Here is a 23,773-nt window from a genome sequence, read left to right as displayed (position 1 = left end):
ATACTAGAAACCAAATGGCAACCACTAAGTAAGACAATATAGTTATAATTTCAATCTATACTTATCTAAGAATCAATATAAGCTTATTAGTAACATACTAAAAATAATGTAGCTGTTAGATTCATTCTCTTAAATGCATCTTCTATTTTCAGAGAAGCAAACTTTTGAGTGGTGATTTAAAAAAAATTTAAAAGAAGGATCCCATTACTAAAGAGAGAAGTCATTTATGAGTTATGAAGTTATAAATTTCAATAACTGCATCTCAACTAAAATATAGATCCTTATGTGTGGTGAGAATAATGATTTTTAGATGTAAATCTTTCAAAAAATAAGCTTCAGTTTTATTTTGGTGTTTGAATAAGACTGATGTGCCCATAGATCAAATAACCAATTACAGTTTTAGATAAAATTGAATTAAGAGAAGGCTTTCCATATTTAGTTTTACTAAAAACAATACAGATGTCATTTAATAAAAACAAGTTCCCTTTGCTATCTGCTTTATCGCTTCAATTGCTCAGACATACTGAAATAAAGCCATTTTGTTTTGTTTTGGTATGAACTCTGCTTTTATAAAATTCATATGTTTACTCCAAAATAGAGACTATGCATAGACATAAACATATTTATATGCATATAAACACATATGCATAAATAAATATATATCTGTGTTAGATACGGGTATGTATAAAATTTACTTTACTCAGGTAAACATCCACAGGAAAAAAGATTAGATTACTAAAATTTGACTATCTGTGGTTAGGATCTTTTTTCCCTAATTATTCTAATGTGAATTCAATCCACTCTTAGGTATTTTTATCTGGCATTATTATGAAAACAGTATACTGTAATATGATCAACAATGAAAAAAATAAACATTTTCTAAGCACATAAAAATAAATACATAGTTTGGTAAATGTAATACATACATATACATGCACATATATACATAATATACACACATCAACATATAAATATATATCCATATACACAATAAATGATTTATTCTTTCAGAAATTTAGCTGTGGCATTTGTGTTTATGCTAAAAATTACATTTATATTTGCTCCAACTATTCATACAGTTGAAATTCCTTTGACTTTTCACCTCCTAGTTACTTAATACTATCTTTTATACTTTCTTAAATCTGCACTGAATCATCCAATCATATTTGCTAGTCCTTGAGTGCAATGAGTATGAGCTCACTAGACAAAGAGTGGCACCTAATTTAGCTATTAAGTCCCTCTGTTTTTTCAAGTCTTTAGATTTACTAGTTTTGTTCTACCTACTGACATATCTGAGACTTCCTTTAGGTTTTCTGGAATGAAAGTTAAGTATTTTTCAACATGTAAAATTGAACTGCTTCCATGATCCCCTGTATATCCAAAGGACCAAGTTTCTACTTTAAATCTTAAGAACAAAAGGATAAATAACAAAAAACAAAATCCTTAACTTTATATGAATAACTTAGATTTCAAAATAGTTAAATATAATGACATCCTTAACAATGAATAATTATTACATTATTATCCTTGGAGGACGAAGCACAAAAGATTGATCAGAATAGCTGCTCAATATATATCTGTAGCCTGCCTGATTTACTGAAAGAATAAAATATGCTGAACTGTGGAGGCTGATATTTAAATTTCAAATCATACTAAACACCTTCACCACATTCACTCAGATAAGAGGATTTAAGACTTACACTGAAGCTATTCTTTACCATACTTAAACTTCAACCAAAACAAGTATCATACATATATGTGGACATGGAGTATATTTTCTATTCTTAAAAGAAAAGTGAAAGAAATTTTCCTAATAAGGACTTAATATAACTAATAAATATTAATGACTGATAAAACACCTGCAACATGAACTAGCTCATTTTTATTTTTTATTTTTTTTATTTTTTTTTGAACTAGCTCATTTTTAAAGGAAACCTCAGATATCAATTGTTTTAAGAGGAAAAGCATCATTGATGAATTAGAGTGACTGTAAAGTAGAAATTCTAGGCAAGATATGAGCAAAGTGCAGACTCATAATAAGTTTCCAGGCAACTGACTGGATCTTAGCCTCATCATCTCTAATAGTTCTTTCTTAAATCAAGCAAAGGGAAGGGAACATCACATTAGCATTATGCTTAATAGCCAAAAGCTAGTGTCAATGTGATGCCAGAATTATTTCATGATTTCCACAATCCTATAGCAAAATAAATATGAAATATATAATAATTCATTCAATAATTCAACAGTAAAAGTGGAAATATGTATCAATTTAGGGTGCCAGAGTGTGCAACATTTCAAAGATGATGAATCAAACAAAGCATTTTGCATGAGAATCAGGAGGGAAGTACACACTCATTCAATGGGTCAAAGTTATGGAATGAAAGCAAGTTTAGCATGTTTTTTTTGGTAACATTTATGTCTCAGATGCAGAATTGTTACAAATGTACACATTTTAAATATTTAGAAGAGAAACTAATTCTACTGACTGAATTTATTAATTTATTTTGATATATTTTGTAATTGAGCAGAGCACCTCTTCCTGCACCCTGCTTTTTGCTCTAATCACTGCCTTTCACCTTGACCTCTCCCTCCAGGGCCTCACTTCTTGGACCATCTCCTCCTTGGGCACAATCCCAGTCCTTGCTTGCTCTTCACACACAGCAGCTCTGAGCCAGAAAAGTCACAAAGCTCTCTTGGCCTCTTTTTTAAAAAGCACCCTCCTTGAGAGTTACTAAGTAACTCTCAGTGTCAATAATCAAAGCATTTTTTATGATCCTACCTATTCTGCCTAAAAAATAAACTGTTACACAGATATTTGCATAATATATTCCTTTTACAATTATTTTTCATAGACATTATTTTATTTCATCTTCAAAAAAAATGACATCAGGATTGGCACTGGAGGACAGATACTAATGCCCTTTGTATATATGAGGGAATTGGATAAACATTTGTTAAGTGACACAATTAGGGTCATATAGCTGGTTAGAGTCAGGCAGGATTCAATCATAGGCTTTAGATTCTCACTTCCCGGGCTCTTCTGGCCAGGCCTCCGCCAGCCCAGGCAGTGTGAACGTAGTTCCACATGAGGGCTAGAGGCCAATGAAAAGGAGGGCAGGAGGCACAAAAGCAACCACTTGTCCCTCATTAGGTGCCAGTACAGGGTCCCATCTGCACCACCTGTGTGGTAGCCTGGCTAAACAGACAGGGAAGGGACAACTTACTGATAGATTGCTATATACCAAGCCCATTATATAAACAACCTATTTATTTCTTGCAAACACCATTACAAAAAGGATGTTATCATACTCATTTTACAGAAGAAGAAAATAAACCTCTGTGAAGTTAAGTGATCCTCTTTCAAGGCTACATAGCTAATAAGTGGAAAATGAAAACTCAAAACTAGGTAAGCCTGTCTAACTTCAATGCCCATCCTCTTTTCTTGCAACAATGCTGCCTACTACTACATACACTACAGGGGCAAAAAAAATACAGAGAGAGATTTAGAGTACAAGATAAATATATAAATATATAATATTATATATTTACCTGTATTATAAATATATAAATTTATTTATATAAAATAAATTAGATTTTAAATTTATATAAATAAATTTGTATGATAAATATAGAAACATTTATGTTGATATTATATGTGACATATATTAAAAATATATACTATATATTTTTATATGCTTATATAAATATATACAATAGAGATATTATATATTAATACATTATTGATTATATATATTACTACTATATATATACTACAGAGAGAGAAAATAGCTCAGTGAATAAACATTAATTCAAATAAGAAAAAAACACATCTAACAGAGAACTAGTCACATTTTAATCCTACTTAATTTTAATAATTTTTGTATTCTAAAAATTTTACAGTGGTAATCAACAAAATCTGCCATTTTTTAAGAAGTACTCAGGTTAAGTATCCAATTATGGAGTGCCTTTCACATTTCTAAAAATATCAAGTATCAACCACAAAAAAAATTCAGAGGTTCACAAGTCTAAGTCTACTATTTCTTTTAAAAGTTAGCATATCTTAAATGCCAGAAAAAATACATCATAAAATTTTGTTTCCAAAACAAATGAAATTTCAAGGCAAAGCTTAAAACTGCCAATTATTAGTAAAGAAGGGCTAACTCACGAGTTCAGGTTCTTATGTGGTTTTTCAAAGCTCCTTCAGTTTCACCTGGATTTCAAGAGAAGTAGCATTGCAAATGTGGCACTTATACCTCATTTCCTGGAAAGGAATCTCTAACCTACTATGAAATCCCATTAAAATGTCCTCAATATTCAAATAAAAGTAAGTCCATCAGAATTGCTGAATTACTTGGATATAAAACTCAACAGAAGGGTTGTTCATGTCATTGTGAATCCCTCCAAACACGCATATTTATGTATCATAATAACCCCATAAGGTAAGTATTGTGATTATTCTCATTTTATAGATGAGTAAACTGAGACACAGGAACATATTTAAGTGATCCTTTTATTCTTCTCATGTTAGAAAAAATATACTGTAGGCCTTCACAAAAATTTTTCATTTTGCATAAATGGTAACTTTAAATCAAACACTTACCTCTTACTACACTACAAAAGCAACATGCTCATTAGAGCTCAGCTAAAAAGTACTACAACTGCAGATTAAAAATTCAGGTCTTTATTTTATTTTATTTATTTATTCATGAGAGACACACACACAGAATGAGTGAGAGAGAGAGAGAGAGAGAGAGAGAGAGGTAGAGACATAGGCAGAGGGAGAAGCAGGCTCCATGCAGGGAGCCCAACCTGGGACTTGATTCCGGGTCTCCAAGATCAAGCCCTGGGCTGAAGGAGGCGCTAAACCGCTGAGCTACCTGGGCTGCCCAAAATTCAAGTCTTTTGGCTCTGATTCATTTATGTTTTGAACCAAAATTAAGCAAATGATGATGTAGATATGAAGTTTCCAGTTTATTAAAATGCACTGTTTGGATAGAGAAATCAGTTACATGGTTCATAACCCTGGCACCTGTACAAAAATGCCTTACCCTTCTTATAATCTATAATATATAGCTACTATCACAGCACCACTAACATGATCACCAATGCCATTCAACACAACCAAGTCTGCCGGAAGCTATTCAGCTGGTGAGGAAAGCTTTTTCTACTAGCCCTAAGAGAGCATGGACTAGACTAGGTCTGGTCTGAGCCCAGGACTCATGTTTAAAACCGCCAGACATAATTACAGCTCTGTCCCTCTTATCTTCTATAAAAACGTTTTCCACCATTCAAGAATGATCCTAAGAGTGGGAAAGGGGGCCTATACTAAGCAAGTCAAAACTTTTTTTTTTTTCCTTAAAGATCAAAACTTCTAACTTCAGAAGTGATCTTGAGCTTTGGGGATATCCAGACCGGGCAATTGGATTACCCGTGCCTCACAGGCACTCTGCTGCAGGTTCAGCCACTGCTCTGCCACACCTGTCCTTGTTCACAGGATCAAAAAGCCCTCTGAAGTCCAGCAGGGTAGGCTAGCACTCCATGTGGTTCGCTGGTGTCCATGTAATTCATTCTATCTGGACACCGACATTCCCAACGGTGTGACCACTGTGCTGGATCTCTGCAACCCACTGGTTCTCAAATCTGCCGCTTATTGGAATCATCAGGTAAGCTTTCAGAAATACTGATGCCTGGGCCTCAACTGAAAACTAAATCAGAATTCATTAAGCGTGAGCTACATTATTACAATGGCTGAGCTCACTCAGAGTCCATGTCTCACTTGTAGTGAGAAAATAACTAATACAAGATCATCAGTGTCTTTGGAGTTTGCAATTCAGTCCATTTCAAAAGGGTCCCAGAGTTGGCATAAGGTCTATCCTTACCTCAAGAATCTCAGGACAGCAAATAGAAAGGTACCAATTTTTCAGTACTCAGATTAAGCAAAGACATATGACTCATGTCAAAAGATCTCTGAATTCTGTTTTTGGTCATTACAAGGTAAGTTAGTGTGGGAATGGAAGCAGTACATATTTTCTTGCCCTTAGCATCATGTCAGAGGAAACTGATTCAAAGTCCTTAAATTATTTGAGGTACTGCAAGGAGGAAAAAAAATGCCTTCATGCCATAATTATTAAAAAGATATGAGAAAGGAGAGGAAGGTAGACTGTGACAGAATAGAGCAATAAATAATTCACCCATCTTTTTCTGCTTTTGTGCCTGTATAGTACTTTCAGTGTAATTAGTTCCTAATTTTATTTGGATTTGTTGTAGAATTCCTAGTAATTCTAATACACACATTAGACATGATGGATACTAAAAGAGACTATCCTATACTAAAATAAAATCAATGAGATTATATATATATATGTATATACATGTACATGTTACACAGACACACAGACATACAAAAGGTACTTCATCTCAAGCATTCATTTAACTCCTTTAATCAGAATTTTAGGAGAAAAAAATTCATTAAAATATTTATCTCTCTTCTTAAAATTACTTTTAAATTAATAATAAAGGTGCTAGATGCATTCTATATAATAAATACATAAAATATCCTGCACATAAACATCTACATTAAAGTTGTTTTTGAAGGGGAAAAATGTATAACTACATATTGTTAAACTGAAATCCATACCTCGATTATTGCTGCAGAGCAACGGCAAGGTTTGTTTAGCAAATTTCATGCCAAGCTTCTGAAGTATGCACCCTATCCCTTTCCACACATAATTCAATATAAACACTTTTCTTCTGACAGACATTTTGAAAGATCAAAGTGCAGAACAAAGGCAAAGAGTGACATGAAGCGCAAGTTCTGGACCATTGAGATGAATGGATGGATTAGCCAGAAAATTCACGATGACACCTTGGACCTGCAGAAGTGGTTCTGTTTATGTGATTACAGTTTCAATGCTTAGGAGACCCAAAGCTCTAAACAGTAATTTTCCTCTTTGCCCCTACAGGAAACCCTGCAATATTTCAACAAGCTCATCCATCAGTGTCAATCAGTGCAATTCACCTGACATCTCATTATAGGTTTTAAGCAACTGGATGTCATCTAGAAGAGGACAAATAGTTCATTACACAAACCATTATGGACCAAATAGAACCCTTATGCAAAATGTATCAAACAAAATCCACTATATTGCCAGCAAGGGCTAGATAAAAGTCAAATAAAATAAACGGACTATTGTGAAATATGCTTCTTATAGAGCACAATGATCCAATTCCCTCACACTTATGATTTACAGACTTACATTATAAGAAGCAGTGTTGAGCTTGCTAAACAAAAAAATATGGTTTTATGCATATATACTTGAAATAGAGAATTAGATTAGGAGTGAAGTTTTAACTACATGGACTTCTCTGATCTAGGAGTAGAAAAAAAGGAGAATGTTTGGGCTCACTAGCTGGACTTCAATATTTTCAGCAATTTCCAGCCACCCTCTAAATTAATGTTTTCAGCAGTGTCGTATACCATCACGTTGATTCCAGAATATGGCAAAACATCAAAATCCTAGCCAGTGTTACTCCTTTCACTGCTAGCTTGAAAGGATATGCAATTAATTATATTGCAGATTTATGGGATTCTAACTAGAACCACACTGACTGGCTTGCTAGTGAGTACAGGAAGAAGGTAACCCACACGGGGCTAGAAGAACCTAAAGAACTACATGCGCAATGGTTTGCAAGAATGAATTACTTTTTAATAGCTTATGCTCCAGTTTATTAAAATTCATACTTTTTTCCTCTTCAATATCATTATCTCCATGGACAAGTTATACTGTAGTTATTTAAATAGGGGGGCCTGAAAAAGCAAGTCTTAAAGATCTCTAAAAAAACTCTTCTTAAATATGCTTTGAACTTCCAAAAAAATTATTGCATTGGCAGGTGGTGGGAAAATTGACCTTATAATTCCTTCCTACCCTAGAATGATTTAAAGATTCTCTATAAACCTTTTTTCCTCCCTTAGAATAGCAGTTATGCTGATGCAAACAGTCCCATTTCAGGATGATGGCAGGGACAGGCTTAGAGAGTGCCACACTTTCTCAATCATCCTGAGTCTCTCTCCTTGATCGACCGTGAAACACTTTTCATGACCTGCTCTGCACCATTCTAAAAAGATTTTTTTTTTTACTAAGAATGCTAACTATCTGGTGTTGATCAGTCTAGCACACAGCCTCCTTCAGTGTTAAACCCAGAGTGTTTAAGGGAAATTTATTCCATACACAATGAGAAATCCCACCAAAGGAGTCATTAAATCAATAAAGAGTAGATATGGAGCTCAAGATAAAACACTCTCAAGATCTCAGGTGTAGAGCTATATTAACTTACAAAAATTTAAGAAATAAAAGGAAATGAAAGAGAAAAGGGAAGGAAAAAAAGAATAGATCTTCTGTAATTTAACCCTCTTGTTTCATTTCCAGGTAACATGATAAACATGTTATTACAATATTCTCAGTATTGCTACAGAAAATGATGACATAAGCCGTTAATTACTTTTTTCTTGAATTTCAGTTCACTAAAAAGGAATTTTTAAAGTAAAAATGGTTTACAGAAGCATCTCAATATTCTACTGGGTTTTTTTTAAGATTTTTTTTTTATTTACTCATGAGAAACAGAGAGGCAGAGACACAGGCAGAGGGAGAAGCAGGCTCCCTACGGGAAGCCCAATGTGGGCCTCAATCCCGGGACTCTGGAAACAAACCCTGAGCTGAAGGCAGATGCCCAAATGCTGAACCATCCAGGAATCTCAATATTTTACTGTTTAATGAGACAGGATGGGCTCAAAATAATTCATTACCAATACCTTAGGATTTCATTTCTATTTCAAAAAAAAAGGAACACATAGCATAATCTAGTCAACTGTTTTTATGATCTGAGACATTGAAAACATGGATACTTTTCACTTAAACATGTAAAGGAAAAAAGAAAGATATCAGGACAAAGGAAAAAAATTTTAAAAACTCTAAATATATATAGTTCTACATATAGTGTGAAAGCATTTAGCCAGGTGGTAGATCTTCAGGGAATTTCAAAAAAGTGGGTTTAGTAGATTTTTAAACCAGTGGCAGATGAAAAAAAGGGTAATTTATCATCACTATGTCTAGATATTTATAAAGATTTTTGCCAATATACAGTCAAGCAGAAGGCTATGGTTTATATGGTGAGTTCAACAATTACAACCCCTGTTCCTAATCAGAGGCACCACAGAGAGGCTCATCCCTTTTTGACTTAGCCACGTGTTATATGAGGGCTTCCATATTCATTTTTCCTGACTTGAATATATGTCTGAAACCTAGATATCTTTTCTTCTTCAACATAAGTCAAGTGTATCATCATGAAGCTCAGATCCTGAAAGGACTGAATCCTTATAACCAACACAAGGCAAGAGAAGACAAAAGCCATGAAATTAAACTGATGGTCTTTTTTCCATAAAATCAATCTAATTTTTTTTTTCAGAAAATAAAGCACATCTTAACAAAATAGTATGTTTTGCTTTCTAAACAAAGGGTTTATATGAGAGGCAAAGTTCTCAATGGTACCAAATGGGAGTCCAGATACAGAACCATGTATTTGATACATAACAAATTTGGTATATGGCATGGTAGCACTGGAGATAACTAATTGGTCTGGGACATTTGGTTAACCATACGGAAAACAAAAATAAAATTGGATCCCTACACACACACACACACACACACACACACACACACACACACAGATCCTAGGTAGATTTAAAGGCAAAGTATGATAGGTAACTTTAAGAACAAGCACAAAAAGACATCTTTATGACATTTCATTGAAAAGAATTTCAAACAAAATATAAAAGGGTATTGATTGTGAAATAAAAATAACAAATGTGAATCCATTAAAATTAAAAACCCATGGGGGCACCGGGGTTGCATAGTTAAACATCAGACTCATGATTCCTATCAGTGTCATGGGATGCAGCGCCACATCAGGCTCTACGCTCAGTGTAGACTCAGCTTGGGATTCTCTCTCCTCTCTTTCTTTTCCCCCTCTTTCTTTTCCCCCTCTTTCTCTAAAATAAATAAATCTTAAAAAATTAAAAACTTGTTTATCAAAGAACACTGTAAGTAAAGTGAAAAGACTCACAAATTATGAAAAGATACTGGTATCATAAAAATGACATAGGATTAATCAGATTATTCCAACAATTTCTAAAAGCCAGTAAAGGATAGAAATAATCCAAAACAAAAACAGACAAGAGGCATTTCCCTGAAAGGAACACTACGTTGAGTAAGTACATCCAAAGACGCTCAACTGCATGCTTATTAGGGAAGTGCAAATTAAGACCACATTAATATCCTCCATAGGACAAAAATTAAGAAACCTTAATATACAAGTGTTGGGAAAAATTTAGAGCAACAGAAACTCTCAGACACCAATGATAAGTGTATAAATTGGTTCTAAACATTTTCAAAAATAATTTAGAATTATAAAATTTTATGTACCTATTTTATGACTCAGCAAATCCACTTTCAGGTTTACCCTAAAAAATACTACATAGGTACCAGGGAACATGTATAAGCAGCAAGTTCAGAAAAGTATTAACTATAATAGCAAAAACCTAAAAACAAGGTAAATGTGTATGAAGAGGAAAATAGATAAACAAATGTGGTTTATTCAAGTAATGAAATACTAAATTGCAGTAAAAAATGAGTAAGTTCTAGCTATACATTATAACCTAAGAATGAATTTTAAAATAACATTCAGTGTAAAAAAGCAAGTTGTAGAAGATTGCATATATTATCATGCTATGTTTACAAAGCTGCAAAACAAAACAAACTAAAGATTGCTTTGGAGTATATACAGAGATAGTCTCTTTTTACAAAACAAACAAACAAAAATGTGAAATACATACTTGGTGGTGGTAGTTATCACAGAATTGGACTGGTGTAAAATATAGAGTACTATATGTATTGATAATGTCAAGTGGGGTGGTGGGTTCAAAAGCAATCATTTTATTATAAATTACATGTTGTATATTTTCCTACATGTATAAAACCTTACACTGAAAAACCACAAACATAACTGCAATATCTAATAATTAGACTTATACATAAAAAGAGTGAAAAATGTCTGCATACCTGTTCTGGTTGGTTTCAACATGATTTTTATTATGTTTTATGTCATTCAAACTTCAAGACGATATATATAAAAAATCTGGTACTCTTCTCTTGAATCATAGGAAGAACTGGTGACCTTAGGCCTATTTTCTTGCATGGTGCGAAAATCAGTGGAACTAAGTAAAAACTGCTTCCTCTAGTCTCATGGCCCCTATCCAGCTTAATTCATTGTTACCACCCTGCCTCTCTAAGTATCTGAGTTTGCAATCACTTAGAATGCACTGGAATTAACAATGGCTCTTTCAAAGTGGCAGAATTAAACATGATTTTATTTCTTTTCTTTGTTTATCTGTGCTTCTTACTCTTCTGCAGGGAATGTCTATTACTTATGAAAAAAGAAACACAAGCACTATTTTGATGGGTACTGCAAGAGAAAAATGATGAAACTTTATACAGATGACAAGAGAATGAGAAACAAGTTACCTAGAAAGCTAGTGAACGCTACATGTTAAGAATTGCATGTTAATAAAACTAGCCAAATTTAAGACATTTTTAAAAACATCTTTCATCTAAGGCATCTTTTTACAGTTTCTTTCTTATTAAGCTAAATAATACATAGAAAATATAGCTATTTAAAAGCATTACTTTTACATAAAAAAAGGAGTCAATTCATTGGAATCTCAAACTGAGAATGGAATATGAGCTAGGTCCATAGCTATGAGCTTTTCTTTTAGAAACCAAGTTAAAACTTTGTAACTGCAAAGATAGAAAGCTGCCTTATAGCAAGGAACTAATAGCCCTGCCAAAAAATGTCATCATCTGTCAGCAACCTACGTTCTTAAATTTTTTTGAAGAACAAAAAGGAAAAGGTGGTTATGGAATTTATGCATCCCACCCTTTGGCTCTCAGCCCTGCTCCCTTGGAGTGTATTCATGTGAAAGTTCACTAGCCAAGGAGGTTCTTGGCCAAGTATGACTGAAAAGCCAGAGCCCATGGAAGAGTAAGTACAAGTCTTGATTGACATTACAGCAAGTTCCTTTGGGGCAGAGATCTTCCACTGGAGCAAATTCTAGGTCTTACATCCAAGCCAGTTGTCATGATCTAGAAACCTTTATTCCCAAGGTCCTAGGCTGTATCAGCCATTATTTTCTGCTTAACACTTACAGGATACTGACAGCTAATAACTGACCCTGTGTTCTGTGACGGAACCTCTACTTCCATGAGTAACTTGGTAAAGACCTTCTGAAGAAGACTCGCCTAAAACTATTCTGCAAGCAACATCATCCATGATCCATTTTCCTTCAGTTTATCTTCATCTATGATGCCTAAAGCAAAGGAAGTAAAGGAAATGAAGACTTACAGTATTGGGAAGTGAGCATGAGAATACCAGTCTACCATTTAATTTTTCAGTCCTAATCCATAATTCTTGATTGCTCTGGATGCTCACAGAAAATTAGCAGGAAAGAAAGAGTAATTGACAGAAGAAAAAAAAAAAACAATTAAAAGCAAGATGGGCACCTGGCTGGCTCATTTTGTGGAGCATGCAACTCTTGATCTCAGGGTTGTGAGTTTGAGTACCACATTAGGTATAGAGATTATTTAAAAACTAAAACTAAAACTAATAAAAAATCTTTAAAAGCAATACAAAAGGGGGGAAAGAACTAATAGGAGATAATGCATCTGGCATTCTGTTACATTCATTCAATTTTTCTTGAACTCTATTTGGAAATACTATTATTATTATTCTGTTAAAGATGAGGACACTGAGTTTTCATTCTAGGAATAGGAATAGGAATAACTATAATTTACCTTATGACACAGATAATTAGTAGATCTGATGTTCAAATTCCATTGTATTTGTTTTTTCCATTGGACTGTACTTTCTAGAATATGGAATTATGCAAATTCAGATTTTGTTTGCCTCTGAATGAGATATGGACTTTATAGTCAGATATTAAAAAAATAAACTCATTGCTTCATTCCTTTGATGGCATTTCCTATTCCTAGGCTAAATATTACCGGAGACTGATCAATTAATGGTACAAAAATGATTTACCATAAATTCATGTTAAAGTTATTTCTTTATTTCTATTCAGTAACTTTTATACAATTCCAGGAGATCTATACTGGGGATGGCAAATATACCACTACTCTCCCTGATTACTAAGGTCAGGAACTCCTCATCAAGCATAGCTCTTTCTTCTGTATATTAGGTTGGCCTCAGAATCCTTCTCAACACATCATTGCATGCAGCCACTACCAATCAGAGTTAGGACTGAATTTAAAATTTATGTACACTCCAGTCCTACCTCACTCACCACAATGGCTCCAAACCTATCAGAACACTAGTTACTAAATATATCCCTGCCTCGTTTACTCCCAGTAAGTCACCTTGCAGCCTAGAAGGCATCTAATTAGAATACATTTATCTTTCCTCTTCTTGATCTTAAATTCTTTCCAATCTTTACATTTGTCTAAGAAGAGGTGTTTTTCTCAAATTCACTAGTCATCTATGTTTTTCCTCTCTACCTCATCTGAGTCATCCATGCCTTCACTTATTCATTATTCTTCAGTCTTTCACCCACTGTTTTACTCTACTTCCATGTGTAAACATGCTCCACTCTTTCTTCCTCATAAAAATAAACAATTTTCCCCTGAACTCTGCTGCACTTCAAGTGAACTCCCTGGGGATCTGGTTAAGCTGAAGATTTAGATTCCTTGAACTTGGGAGGCCGGGGGATCTAAGATTTAGAATTTCTAGCAAGCTTCCAGGTGAAGCGGATGCTGCTATTCCACGGACCACACTCTGAGTGCCAAAGCTGTATATATCACTCTCATTTTTTAATCACTCTCTTCTTTTTAATTTTTTAAAAGATTTTATTTATTTATTTGAGAGAGAAAATGTATGAGCACAAGCTAGGGGAGGGGCAGAGGGAGAGGGAGCAGATTCTTTGCTGAGCCAGGAGCCTGATGAGAGGCTCTATCCCAGGACCCTGCATCATGACCTGAGTCGAGATCAGACACAACCTACTCAAGCACCTCTCTCTCTTCTTTCCTCAGAACACTCCTAGTTTTCTTTGGTTCTGATTGCTTTTTTTCCTTCTTCCTTGTGCTTAAATTTTATTTCTATTAATAAAAACAACAGGATTATTCTGAGCATTTCTGATGTGCTAGTAATAATGCCACAAACCTTACACTGACGATCTTAATTCTCAGAAGAATCCATGAGAAGTGTTTCATTTTATAAAGATGGTAAATGAGGTACCATCACCAACACTACACAGGCAGCTTGGGGCAGGGATTCAGCCCCCAACAATTTAACTCGAAATCCTGGGAACTTTACTTGGGCAATCCAGCCTTGTGCCAGGATTGTTCAAGAAGCCATGTGCAAGCCAGTGATGCCAAACTTGCATCTTGCAAGTAAGGGGCTGAAAGGTGAGATTAAGAAGGTGAAAAGGCTGTTGAAAGGCAGATTGTGAAGTACTGCAGGAAATCTGATAAAACAACACGAGGAGGTGAACAGATTGCTGTTGCAAAGTAACCTGATACAGCCTGTCCACTCAAAATTAAATTTCCAAACCTGAAGAATCTTTAGGAAAAACTGGACTCTGAAAAAAAAATATTCATGGTAAAGCATTTCACTAAAAAATCAAACTCTGGGGCAGTTCATTTCATATTCTTACAATTCAAGTCATTGGATCAACTGACACAGTGCAATGTCCTCTGTAGAAAATGCTAAAAAGCAAGGCTCTCAGAATTGAGATCAACCACATGCAACATGAGGAGACACCTGGTAATGTTGCATTATATCTATATTTATGCCTTCCTCAATGCTCAGTCTACTGGCCTTTTCTAATTAATCCTTATAACACTGCACTTCTGAGAGGCAAATTAGAAGCAGAAAACATCTCCATTTTATAAATAGGAAGCAGATGCAGTGACTTAGTGGTACTCAGTGAATCAGTAACAGAACTTTAAGTCAAGCCTAACTTAGGTTCTACTGATTTATCTACATAGCATAGCACCAAATGTAAACTTTAAAGGACAAAAACAAAAACAAAAAAAAAAATGGTCCTTCCCTTCTTAAGACACTGAATAACCTGAAGTCTCCAAAAATTCTTATCCTGTGAAATTCTGTAAAACAGGCAAAATTGTGCCAGTTCTTTCTCTAGGATTAATATGTTTCTTCTGAAATGCAAAATTACTAGACAGGAGTCTTGCCCATTAATCCTCACAATTAGCTTTAAAAGTACCTGAGATCAGACACCAGGAAGTTGCAAAAGATATATACCTCATTTGACATTAAGAAAAAGTAAAGAAGGAAATTATATGAAAATCCACTGTGGCTAAAATAAAAGTCATGGATTAAAGGCTTTTTGAAAAACTGCCTTATTAAATTCTACCCTTCCTTAAAAGAGAAGAATAGAATTAGTATAATTAATGGTTGTTGTAATTACTTTCATAATGTACTTTTCTTGACACAAACATTTTTTAATCAATCCAAAATGCAAAAATGCTCATTAGTGAGTTTATTTTAATAACCTTTATTAATACGTGTCTAAAACTCACACCTTCCAGTATTTGAATCAAACTAGAATAAATATTTTTCCCCATAAATTCTACATTTTTGGTAACTGTCAGGCATAGATTTTTAATAGAAGACAGACACAAACTAAACATAACAGTGCACATTTTCTGACCTTTAAAAACATATCAGAACTTTCACTGTTCAGGATTGCTCTACCTTCAAATATGAGACCCACAAATAATTCTTCCTAAGAGATAAATACAGTGTAAGAACAGTTGCATGAAACTTAAAATCAACCGCATGATTAATTGATGTATTATGTGAATAAGAGAAAAGAGAAATGTCACCATTCCTAGGTCACTTTTTGCTCATTTCTTAAAGAGAAATCACTGTTTTTATACTTAACACTTGTATTCATAATGATCCCAAGATATTTATATCTGTTCACCATTGTGTGTATATACTGCTTTTCCATGCCTTTATAAATCATGAAATCATAAATATCCAAATTCCTCAGTGCTGAGAATCTTTCTTGTGATTTTGATGACTGGGCCACATTGTGTTTCCAGTTACTAATATTCATATTTTTATTAAAAATCAAGTTTCTTCGACATGCATAATCTAAACACATACCACTACCCTCTAACATAGACATATAAGAAAATGATGATTGCAGCACATAAACATCACAGATTTCTATTCCATGGCAATAGAATCCTTTAATTTCTTCAATTCCATGATGAAGTTTGGAAAATGAGGACTGGAACATCATAAATGCTGAACGTCCACATGGCCGAGTACAAAAGGTTAGATCATTTGCAGCCTAACAGCTCATTCTGTTCTCCCAGAAACAATTCATAATCAGTGAGGAGAGCTATGACTCCTAAGAGAACTGGGGAGTTCACTGGTGCTCCGTTCGCTCCCCCCAAAGCGATGCCTCAGGAGCAGCAAAAGCTAGCTCAAGACAGTAGCCCATGCTGAGTCAGCACTTGTCCTTGAACCAGAAATTCCAGAAGGGTGGGAAGCTGGCAGGGAGAGAAGGGAAGAAATAAGGAGGACTTGGAGGAAAGAACATATCATATACTGACAATGGGTCTCCTGAGTGTATCAGTAATAAATTGGCTTTCTTCCAAAATGTTTTTCTCTTTCTCCCTCTCTCTCTCTGCAATAAAGGAAACAGTACATTAAAGTGTTTTGTGGTCTATGGACAATTTGGAAAATCACACATTTGCAACAGTACTGCTCTATGAATTAGAGTTAAGGTCTTTTCCTTAAACAGAAGTAGCATTAGCTACATATTCAACAGAAATCTAACCCTCAGTAAAATTTTATGCCTATTGAAGCAGTTAAAGTGTTTCCAGAATAAGAGAAATGAACATTTCTTTTGGTTTCCCTAGTGTAATATAACTGAATGTAATTATTTACCAAATATACAGAATGAGAATGTTTAAACTGAAATTTAATTTAAAGATTTAAGTTCTTCCTAGGGGAAAAAATGCTACCCAAACAAGAAATCAACATGTAATAGATGAGCTGTTTTGAAGGGATGGAAAACAGCGGTTTGGATAACTTCAGGAAAGAGGTAGGGGTAGGGTAGAAGAAATAAGTCACCATCCAGCTTCACTTACCTGTGTGTTGTTTGAGATTGTCAATGAGCAGCTATAGTTTTAGTAACTTAGTATTTTGAGAGAAGAATACCCAGTGTCTCTCCTTGCTATGCCTGACTAGAAGAAAGAATAAATCCCTCCAGCTTATGGAAACTTTAGTATATCCTATAAAATGTATTATGGTTATTAGTTATAAGGTAGGTACAGGAACAAAGAATCAGCTAGGAAAAAAAAACTTTGCTAAACTAAAACACTTTCTTGGAATTCTAAGAGGAGAAACACGATTCAGCTCCTGGAAACTAGGTTAGTTTTGAATGAGCCCAACAAACAGAAAAATTGCTTCTATCTGCAACATGTTACAAAACTGATACCAAACAAGTATAATTCTTCTGCCATATTTCAAATAAAATCAATTTATCCATCAAGAATTATAGACCCAGAAATGCTCTAGACACCATGAGAATAAGTAAGTAAGTAGAAAGAAATCACCCCAGGGGCACCTGGCTCAGTGGTTGAGCATCTGCCTTTGACTCAGGTCGTGATCCTGGGGGCCAGGGATTGAGTCCCACATCAGGCTCCCTGCAGGGAGCCTGCTTATCCCTCTACTTATGTCTCTGCCTTTCTCTCTGTCTCTCTCATGAAATGGGTAGGAAATATCAGAAAGGGAGACAGAACATGAAGACTCCTGACTCTGGGAAACGAGCTGGGGGTGGTGGAAGGGGAGGAGGGCGGGGGGTGGGGGTGAATGGGTGATGGGCACTGAGGGGGCACTTGGCGGGATGAGCACTGGTGTTATTCTGTATGTTGGCAAACTGAACACCAATAAAAAATAAATTTATTATTAAAAAAAGAATAAATAAATAAAATCTTGAAAGAAAGAAAGAAAGAAAGAAAGAAAGAAAGAAAGAAAGAAAGAAAAGAAAAAAGAAAAGAAGAAAAGAAGAAAAGAAAAGAGAAGAAAAGAAAGAGAAAAATCATCCCAGCCCTTGGGAAGTATATGCTGTGTAAGTGATAAAGCAAGACAAATAAGTAAAAATTGTTAGCAATGTAGCGTATAATAATTTTGAAATGAGTGGGACAAAGAGCATTGTAGTAAGTAAAGGAAGAAATTATTCTTTGAGAAAAGAACGTGGAAATCTTCAAGAAGGAGATGAGACTAAAGCAGACCTTGGAAGAACTAGAGACTTAATTTGATTAAAGTGATAGGGAGAAGAAGGGCATTGGAGAGAGAGGCAGAGAAGGGGAAATAATGATTTTGAAATTTTCCTTTTGTCCACAGCAAATGGGAAGCCTCTGGAAACTTTTGGTTAAAGGGAACATGCTCATGAGTAGTCACCAAAGTTACTTTGGTAGATAGATCACTAGAGACAGAAAGTGGGTACTGAGCTCATGACTATGTGGAGGATCACTGCACCAGAGCCTCCTGTACAGTTCTGAAAAATCCCTTTTTAAATTTTGAAAATGTAAATGAGAGCTAAGGAAATGAAAGTATAAGAATAAAGAGAAGCTACCTTAGGGACAGCAGCAAATATCGCTCATCCCCTCTCCTCTACCCTACCACCAATTTAAAGTACAGCAAAGTCACTAGAGGTGCGGGCTTTCGTATCAGGCTTCATGGATTCAAATATTAGCCCTGCCATTTATTACTGGTGTTTCGGGGCAAATCACTTGATCCTGAGTATTGACCATGAAAGGAGTATTTTTTATTCTTCTTTTTTTTAATATTTCATTTATTTATTCATGATAGACACACAGAGAGAGAGAGAGAGAAAAAGAGAGAGAGAGAGAGAGGCAGAGACACAGGCAGAGGGAGAAGCAGGCTCCATTCAGGGAACCCGACGTGGGACTCGATCCCAGGACTCCAGGGTCACGCCCTGGGCCGAAGGCAGACGCTCAAATGGCTGAGCCACCCAGGCTGCCCGGAGTATTTTTTTCCATGAATACTGATTGTATGTTAGGTCCTTTACTTAGACTATTTCATTTAACCTTCCCATTCTCGTGACATGGTCTCCTAAATCAGTTTTCTCATTCAGGGTGATTAGTGAGAGTACATGTGCCTAACATTATAGCTAAACCTATCCCTGTTGATTCTAGAGCCTGTGTTCTTAACTACTAAATGATATAGAGAGGGAATACCTGAAGATAGGATGCACTTGCATGGTACCCTGTGTTGGATTCCTGAGCAGAAGCACCATAAGCAAGACATGAGCACCTAGATCCTTGTACCTAACAGCTTTTATTTAACATACATTGAAACCACAACAGTTTCATGGTCAAAGTCAAAAGACAGCAAATGTCAGTTAAGTAACACATTTGAGTTGAGGAGGCTAGAGAGGTCACCCCAATTGCAAGATGGTTCTCAAGAATTAGTCACCATTCAGTGCCAGTCAATGGTTGCCATGGAAAAAAAGCAGGTCCACATTAATGAATTTTTCATTTCTCAAAATCACACGGAAGTAAGGATCTTTATGCTGACAACTAATTCAAAATGTTTGAAAATTCCAATGTAAGGTGAACAAAATATTAAAGTCCTTTGGCCTGGGTCACTACCTCAGCATGACCAGACAAAGGTTAACTTCTACTCTAGTGTCACTAACAGAGCAATGCTTTTCATGTCTCTTGCTGTTTCTGGCAAACGCAAAAGGTACTCAGAAAATGGTTATGTCCAGGGAATGGTGCCTAAAACAGTAAATCCTCTGTTCCTTAAGAAATAAGTATCTTGTAGCACCTGCAGACACATTTTGTGTTATATTCAGCTTAACAGAAAGCTTGAGCGATGAACAGGTACTACTGAGAGCATTACCAGTACTGGTATGTTCTCCATGTGTGCCAAATAGTGTTCTCAATGCTTTCTATACAACTCTTTCAATCATCCTGAGAACTACATAAGATAAGTGAGTTTATTATTCCCATTATACAGAGAAGACAACTGAGAGGTTCAATAACTTGCTCAAGGTCACAAAACTAGTAAGCTTCAGAAGCAGGATCTGAACCTAAGAAGGCTGCTTCCAGAGTCTGAGCCCCTCACAACTATGGGCAGTACCTTCCTAAATCTAAATAAGGGCAGTAAGAGGTTGACAATGCTTTGGAGTTACTGTCCTCTTATCCCTCACAGGTGCTGCCATGAACGTACGTGATACTTTTATTTTTAGAATTAATGCTGCCTTACCCCCCTTAGCAGGAAGGAATTTTGTGTGGTAGGTATAAAATGTTCTCCATATCACTTTTACTCACATCAAGATCACCAATATATACTTATACAACTGTTAAGCAGTATTCACAAATGTGTAAGTTCTTATTATTTTAATTTGCTACTGAAAAACTTTAAGCATTCATGAATGTATGCTCTACTGACTCAACCAGCCCAGCACCCCCACCCCGACATTCATGAATGTAAATATATACATATTTGTAAATGCACATTTATAAAGTCTCCTGGGGGTTATAATATTATTCAAAGGTGGGTTTTTTTTAATGTAAGCCTCAGTAGTCCATTATTGCATTTGATTAAAAGAGAAATTCCTAACAAAATAAAATTAAGGGATATATAAACATACCTACCAAGTTCTCAATGTTCTCATCTACTCCTGTATTTCATCATCAATTTTTTAAAAGTTTCAGCCCTCAGAAAGAGAAACTCTCGTTTGAGGATGTTGGGATTGCCTTGGCTTTTTACAGTCAATGTCAGTTTGCATACAATTAGAAATATAAGTTATTAATGTTTCCAAAAGCACTTTTAAATATCCTATGAATCACTAACTAATCTCTCAATGTAGTCACATTTAACAAGCAGAAAACTATACCTTTAAAGAAAAAGAGCTTTTTCTTCTATTCCAATATGCAAGTAAAAGTCAATTGCAAAATCATTTTAGTCTAAATTACAATAACTGTCTCGCAAATTTTCTTCCATATTTACTTGAGCCCCGGTCCAATATGGCAGACAGAATGATACTTCTGAAAATTAAATGAGATGATGTCGTCACTGGTTTCCTTTTGCCATTTAAAGCAATCACCGAACCTAGAAACAAATCCAAGCTTCTCACAAAAACCTTTTGGACCTGCCCCACCACCCCTCCCGCCATACCTTAGCTCATTTTCTTCATTCACAGTGAGATACTGAGACACATGTTCAGTTCGAAAAATAAGCCAAGCTCTTTCCTGACTCAGGGTCCTCTCATACTGTAATCCCCTGATAGAAAGCTATTGGCTGGGGCCCTGTGAAATAACCTCCTTAGAAACATTCTTCCTGACTACCTAGCTTTAATTTGTTCCCTAGGGTTACTCTCACTGTCCTCTTCCTTCTTAGAACTGATTTTGATCCACAAAATGTGGATCTTAGAACTTAGATCTTCTTAGAACTGATTTTGATCCACAAAATGTGTCTGCATCATTTCCTTTTTGCTAATATGTTGTTTTGTCTGTCTCTTCCACTGGCTAGAATTGCACAAAGGCAGAAACTATGCTTGTGTTTTCACTATTGTATAGGTGGAACCCAACCAAATGCCTCAAACACAATTAGCATGCAATCAAAGTTTGGTGAGAGAAATGAAGAAAACAGGAAGAAGGGAAGAAAAAGAAAGGAAAAAGGAGGGATGGGAGAAGAAAAAATAATTGCTATGTTCATGCAAATTGAATTTTTTATGATTAGGCTGTTCAGACAGTGTGAATGTCCAGACAATTCTCAAGGTATTTCTTACTCTTGTCTACTCTTTTCACATGCAAAGTAGGCTGAATATGTAGGAAGAATTTCAAAGTAAAGATACAGTGAGTGGGACCTAAAATTGTTTCAGATCCTTATATCAAAATCAAAGCTTATAAATTTTGTATGCTGATAAGATCCTAGAAACAGAACAGTTTGTAGGTCTGTTTTTATTTTATTTCAAAGACTAGTAGGAAAATGCCATTAGTTGTGCATAAGAAGGGGCTAGTCATTTCTTTAAGTGACCCAAATGTATAGAACCTACTGCTAATTAATTTAATCTTTCAACCATAAGTATTGATTTCTACTATACATAAGACTAACAATATAGTTAAATGGAAAGAACTAGGGGAAAAATTTACATTTCACAATTCAAAGAAACATTCTTACAGGTTTTTTTTTTAATTCTTACAGATTTTTAAGTCCTGTATTCCTAATTATCCATATATTGAAGAGAATGCTGGCATTGCACTTGTCCCTTGTCATAGCCTAATTTTTCCAGTGTAACTTTATGTACTTATGAGGTTTAGGGATTCATATCATAGTTTCTTGGATCTCCCCGCTTCTCTCATGTGTAAATACCGATTTTGTTCCTTGACTCTTGTCTTTACCTTAAAATGAAGCTTTCTGGAGGAAAAATGCTGTGAAAATCTTAAGTGAAATTCTTCCTACATACCACTATAGGTTAGGCCAGAAGATGTTTTCTAAGGCATAGATATCCAGAGGTGGGACAGCTGACCGAGAGGAAGAGACTACTCATTCCAAAGAGTTGCTGAAGGAAGGGTCCTCATCACCTGTCAAAGTCCTCAGCACAAACCCCTGAAATCAGAAGGTTCATCTAAAGCAATGTGGCATCACTGATACTTTCAAGTCACTGCAGTTTGTTTCAGGAAGTTAAGGTTTCTGAGAAGATATTAGTCTTTCTAATAAAAACACATGTGCTGCCCTCTAGAGGCTACAGAAAAGAATCAACCTGAAAATTCTGAAAGAAGGAAAAAGTAAAGGGAAAAAGGACACAGGAGGCACTTTACTGCTTTTCTGACCTATCGTATTACAATTAGTGTCAGGCTTTTAATTTGAGAAGTAAATTAATCATCTAGAGGAAATTCTGAATCTGATGCAAATAGCTTTCTCTGAAAACACACCTGTGGATCTTTTTAAAAAATATATTCATTTGACAGAGAGAGAGAGAGAGCAAAAGGCGGGGAGAGGAGGGAGAGAAAGTCTTAAGCTCACTGAGGCACTGAGGCACTCACCACCCTGAGATCACGACCTAAGCTGAAATCAAGAGTCAGACACTTAACTGACTGCACCACCCAGGTGCCCCTTTTATTAATTTTTTAACATGCATTTTAAAACAACTTTATTGAGTAAACTTACTCATTTTAGGGGTACAATTCAATGATGTTCTTTTTTAAATTAATTTATTTATTTGAGAGAGAGAGAGAGAAAGCATGGGGTGGAGGAAGGCAAGTAAAACAGAAACTTAAGCAGGCTCCACACTGAGCACAGAGCCAGAAGTGGAGCTTGATCTCCTGACCCTAAGATCATGACCTGAGCCAAAACCACAAGTCTAACACTTAACTGACTGTACCACCCAGGTGCCCCAATTCAATGATTTTCTAAAATAAATTTAAACCGGGTTGTACAACTACCACTGTAATCTAATTTGTGAACTTTACCATCACACCCAGTAAGATCCACCTTGCCAACTGAAAGCTAATACCCATTCCTGCCCTTGACCCAGGAAACTTATAATCTGTTGTGTATCTCTACAGATTTGCCTCATTTTATTTTTGAAATATGAAAGTCTGGAATTTAATATTCCCTAACACAGCAATCAAGA

General features: G+C 35.3%; 1 protein-coding gene and 1 long non-coding RNA gene across 19 annotated transcripts in view; one reads left to right on the top strand and one right to left on the bottom strand.

The window, feature by feature from the left end:
* LOC140599725 (uncharacterized) overlaps positions 1 to 13,075 on the top strand; it is an 87,991-nt gene extending 74,916 nt beyond the window's left edge. Inside the window, exons 4-5 of one of the 2 annotated variants that reach the window (XR_012002705.1) lie at positions 5,362 to 5,663; positions 6,758 to 13,075. This is a non-coding gene — a long non-coding RNA (uncharacterized lncRNA). The remainder of the gene's footprint in view (positions 1 to 5,361; positions 5,664 to 6,757) is intronic. The other variant, XR_012002706.1, reaches the window with a different exon arrangement.
* HDAC9 (histone deacetylase 9) overlaps positions 1 to 23,773 on the bottom strand; it is a 920,581-nt gene that overhangs the window by 633,410 nt on the left and 263,398 nt on the right. The gene's annotated exons all lie outside the window — the stretch shown is intronic.

Source organism: Vulpes vulpes, chromosome 7, assembly GCF_048418805.1.
Source record: "Vulpes vulpes isolate BD-2025 chromosome 7, VulVul3, whole genome shotgun sequence".
In the NCBI taxonomy this organism is placed as follows: Eukaryota; Metazoa; Chordata; class Mammalia; order Carnivora; family Canidae; genus Vulpes; species Vulpes vulpes.
Note: the sequence above shows the minus strand (reverse complement) of the source record. Positions and strands in the feature narration are given on the sequence as shown.